This window comes from Macrotis lagotis, chromosome 5, assembly GCF_037893015.1.
Source record: "Macrotis lagotis isolate mMagLag1 chromosome 5, bilby.v1.9.chrom.fasta, whole genome shotgun sequence".
NCBI classification, from domain to species: domain Eukaryota; kingdom Metazoa; phylum Chordata; class Mammalia; order Peramelemorphia; family Peramelidae; genus Macrotis; species Macrotis lagotis.
This window is the reverse complement of record NC_133662.1, coordinates 45,804,234-45,809,456: the sequence shown is the minus strand read 5'-3', so window position 1 is coordinate 45,809,456 and position 5,223 is coordinate 45,804,234. Positions and strand designations below refer to the sequence as shown.

The 5,223-nt window shown below is 35.9% G+C and overlaps 1 pseudogene; it reads right to left on the bottom strand.

The window, feature by feature from the left end:
- Window positions 1-3,612: 3,612 nt before the first annotated feature.
- Window positions 3,613-4,887, bottom strand: LOC141489687 (actin-related protein 3 pseudogene; annotated as a pseudogene).
- Between the last annotated feature and the right edge of the window lie 336 nt (window positions 4,888-5,223).

The following is a 5,223-nucleotide window of genomic DNA, read 5'->3' as shown; positions in this document are numbered from 1 at the left end:
TAAGAAAAAAATCTCCAGGGCCTGATGGATTCACAAGTAAATTCTACCAAACATTTAAGGAACAATTGGTTCTGATTCTATTTTAACTCTTTGGAAAAGTAAGAGAAGGTGGAACTCTGCCTAACTCTTTCTCTGAAATCATTATGGTCCTAATACCTAAACTAGGAAGTGTTAAAACAGAGAAGGAAAATTATAAACCTATCTCCCTGATGAATATAGACACAAAAATCTCAAATAAAATCTTATCAAAGCAATTACAACAAATTATCACTAAGATAATACATTTTGACCAAGTAGAATTCATCCCAGGAATGTAGGGTTTGTTCAATATTAGGAAAACTGTTAGTATAATCAAATATCAACAACAAACTTATCAGAAATTATATGATCACATCAATAGATGCTGATAAAACTTTTGACAAAATACTCCAATTTCTACTAAAAACACTAGAGAGTGTAGGAATAAATGGACTGTTTCTTAGAATAATAAGCAGTATCTATGTGAATCCAACAGCAAGCATTATATTCAATGGGGAGAAGCTAGAGGCTTTACCTGTCAGATCTATGGAAAGGGAAGCAGTTTATGACTAAGGAAAAGATGGAGAACATCACTAAAACAAACTGGTTGATTTTGATTACATTAAATTAAAAAGCTTTTGCATAGACAATTCCCAATAAGATCAGGGGTGAAACAAGGATGCCCATTATCACCACCACTGTTCAACATTGTATTAGAAGTGTTAGGTTCAGCAATAAGAGAAGAAAAAGAAATTGAAGGAATTAAAATTGGGAAGGAAAAAACAAAATGCTCACTCTTTGCAGATGGCATGATGGTATATCTAGAGAATCCCCAAAAAATCATCCAAAAAACTGCTGGAAACAATGAGCAATTTTAGCAAAGTTGCAGGATATAAAATAAACCCTCATAAAACCTCAACTTTTCTACATATGATTAGAAAGATACAGCAGGAAGAGTTGGAAAGAGAAATCCCATTCAAAGTAACCTCAGACAATATAATATCCCTGGGAGTCTATTTGCCAAGGAAGACTCAGAAACTTTTTGAAAACAATTATAAAACACTTCTCACACAAATTAAATCAGATTTAAATAACTGAACAAACTTCAACTGCTCATTGATAGGTAGAGCTAATATAATAAAAATGACAATTCTACCAAAACTAGACTATGTATTTAGTGCCCTACCAATCAAAATTCCCCAAAATTACTTTAATGAGTTAGAAAAAATTGTAGGTAAATTCATATGGAGAAACAAAAAGTCAAGAATTTCCAGGGATTTAAAGAAAAAAAAGTGCAAAAGATAGGGGCTTAGCCCTTCCTGATCTAAAATTATATTATGAAGCATCAGTTATCAAAACTGTCTGATATTGGCTAAGAAATAGAGTGCTGGACCAGTGGAATAGACTAGGTGAAATAGCAGGAAACAATTATAGTAATTTGCTGTTTGATAAACCCAAAGAGTCCAGCTATTGGGATAAAGGCTCTCTCTTTGATAAAAACTGCTGGGAAAATTGGAAATTAGTATGGCAGAAACTTAGATTAGACCAACACCTCACACCCTTTACCAATATAAGTTCCAAATGGATACAGGATTTATACATAAAAAACAATATTATAAGCAAATTAGAAGATCAAGGACTAGTTTACCCATCATATCTATTGAAAGGGAATCAGTTTATGACTAAGGAAAGATGGAGAACATCACTAAAAATAAACTGGTTGATTTTGATTACATTAAATTAAAAAGCTTTTACATAGACAAAACCACTGTAACCAAAATCAAAAGAAATGTAGTAAATTGGGAAACAATCTTTACAACTGATGTTTCTGACAAAGGCCTCAATTCTAAAATATACAGAACTGAGTCGTATTTTTTTTAAAAGCCATTTCTCAATTGACAAATGGTCAAAGGATATGCAAAGGCAATTTACAGATGAGGAGATTAAAAGAATCCATTGTCATATGAAAAATTGCTCTAAATCATTACTTATTAGAGAAATGCAAATTAAAATTTCTCTGAAGTACCATCTGACACCTCTCAGACTGGCCAATATGACCAGAAAGGATAATGATCATTGTTGGAAGGGTTGTGGGAAATCTGGGACACTATTACATTGTTGGTGGATCTGTGAACTCATCTAACATTTCTGGAGAGATTTGGATCTATACTCTAAAGGAAACAAAAATATGCATACCCTTTGATCTAGCAATACCACCACTGAGTCTATACCCTGAGGAGATGACAAAAAAGGGTAAAAACATCACTTGTACAAAAATATTCATAGCAGCCCTGTTTGTGGTGGTAAAGAATTGGAAACTAAGTAAATATCCTTCAGTTGAGGAATGGCTTAGCAAACTGTGGTATATACATGTCATGGAACACTATTGTTCTATTAGAAACCAGGAGGGATGGGAATTCAGGGAAGCCTGGAGGGATTTGCTGAGTAAGATGATCAGAACCAGAAGAACACTGTACATCCTAACAGCAACATGGGGACAATGATCAACCTTCATGGACTTGCTCATTCCATCAGTGCAACAATTTTGGTCTGTCTGTAATGGAGAATACCATCTGTATCCAGTGAAAGAACTTTGGAGTTTGAACAAAGACCAAGGACTATTACCTTAAATTTAGAAAAAATAAGTGGATATCTTATTTTCTGATCTTGCTATCTCTTATACTTTATGTTTCTTCCTTAAGGATTTGATTTCTCTCTCCTCACACTCAATTTGGATCAATGTATAACATGGAAAGAATGTGAAGACTGACAAGTTGCCTCTTGTGGGGGGTGGGGGAAGGGAAGTAAGATTAGGGGAAAATTGTAAAACTCAAAATAAATAAAATATTTAAAAAAAGAATTTCCAATTTGGTATTTAATTGGGTGATTTTAATTTTTTTCTCTAAGTTTTTAATTGCATATTTAGTTCATTGATTTCTTCTTTCTCTAATTTATTCATGTAAGCATTTAAAGATATAGTATATCTTCTGACAGCTACCTTGAGTGTATCCCATAGGTTTGGGGATGTTGTTTCATTATTGTCCTTATCTAGGATGAAATAACTAATTCTTTCTATAATTTGTTGCTTAATCCACTCATTCATTAAAATGATGTTATTTCCAAATAGTTCTGGGTCTGTATCTCCCTGGCCCAATATTGCACATGATTTTTATTGCATTTTTATCTGAGAAAGATGTATTCACTATTTCAACCTTTCTGCAAATGTTCATTAGGTTTTTATCCCCTAGTACATGGTCAATTTTTGTGTAAGTGCCATGTACTGGAGAAAAAATGTATATTCTTTTCTATCCCTATTCAGTTTCCTCCATAGGCCTGTCATAACAATCTATTTACCTCCTTAACTTCCTTCTTTTTTATTTTATGATTAGATTTATCTCCTGACTCCAGGGCCGGTGCTTTATCTACTATGCCACCTAGCCGCCCCTGAAAATGTACTTTTTTAAAAACAGACTTTTAATTTTTTATTTTTAATTTAAAAACTTTATTTATTTGCTTTCCCAACTACATGTGGATTTTTTTACCAAACAGTTTTTTTGCAATGTTTTGAATTTTCCAGTTTTCTCCCTTCTAACTGTTATAACTATGAAGTCAATTTTAAGACATGACCCCAAACACTGGGTTGTGGCGGCAAATACTAGGTCCAATTTCTTCATAATCCTTTTTGGTGTGGCATACTTGGTAGAACTCAGGTGTGGAAGCCAGTATTGATCCCCCAAACCATACTGCATATCGCTGCATGTGGTGTGTAATGACTTGCACATCAATAGGCTTGGGCTTCAGTCTACCACCACTTAATTTTTCACTTAGTTTCAACCTTGCATCAACAGTTCTTTTCAAATCACACTGTAGTTGATGTCCAAAATCCCTGAACATGGTTGAACCTCCAGAGAGAACAATATTCTTGTAGAGAGGATGTCTGACATTGATGGGACAATTCTGAATTACCTCATCTACTACTTCTGAGATAGGTTGTGTGAAGTCTGGATTAGCAAACTCAGGATGAAAGAAGATTTCTGCACCCAGGAACCGTTCATAACCAACATCAATGGAAAATTCTTTCTTTGAGATTGCATTGATTCCAGTATACTGTTTAATCCACTTTGACCCATCTGTATCATACTTGTTAAATTCTTTGACTAAATCTGGGCAGACATAACAATAACGTTCCTTCAGTGCCTTAGCTGTTTCCAAGGACTGTTCAGGAGGAATTCCTATTTCTTGTTCTCTCAATAACTGCTGAATAAAATATCTTATATCTCTTCCAGCAATTGGAATGTGCTTGATACAGCTGCCAATAACATACCCTCCAGCCACAGGAATGAATGACACCATCTCCACTGTCTATAACTGTACCAGTCAATGTCCGCTCTCCCACCTGTCTTGATGTCCAAGATGCAGCTAAAGCAAGGACAGCCTGTACAGCTATGTATAGACCTGGAACATTAAAGGATTCAAACATAATTTCAGCTGTATATTCCCTATTTTCTGGAGTATTTAGTGGAGGTTAAGTCAAAAGAAAATAATGATCTTCAGGCTCTGCCCTTAGGTATTTAAAGATCACTTGTTCCATAAATCTCTCCATCAAGTCCCAATCTTCAACTATACCATGACGGATTGGTCACTTTGTTGCATAAGTTGGCTTTTCTATTGCTTCATTTCCAATAAAGAAGTCTAGATCATCTACACCCTTCATCACCCTCCTCTGTGCTTGATCTCCTACTTTTGCAGACTCCTTGACAGCAATACATGAAGGGATGATAAACTGTGGTTCAGTATTTCCAGCATATCCAAGTTTTGTATACCCGGTGCCACAGTCCACCACGCAGGCCGGCATCCGTCCCACTATCTTCTGCCTCTTCCTCCTCCTCCTCCTCCTCCTCCTCCTCCTCGCGCTGCAGCCGCCGCCGCCGTGGGGTCCGGGCCGGGTGCAGGAGGGCAGGGTGGGGGCTGGCGGCGGGGGCTATCTGACCATGCACAGCCGGGCCGCCTTGCGCTGCAGGGAGGCGGAGAGGAAGCGGCAAGGCGGCGGCGAGCGGGGAGGGTGGGCCAGTAGTTGATTTTTTTAACAGAATATAATTTTATATGTATATATACATGTATATATATATATATATATATACATATACATATATATATATATATATATATATATATATATATATATATATATGTATATCTTCCAAA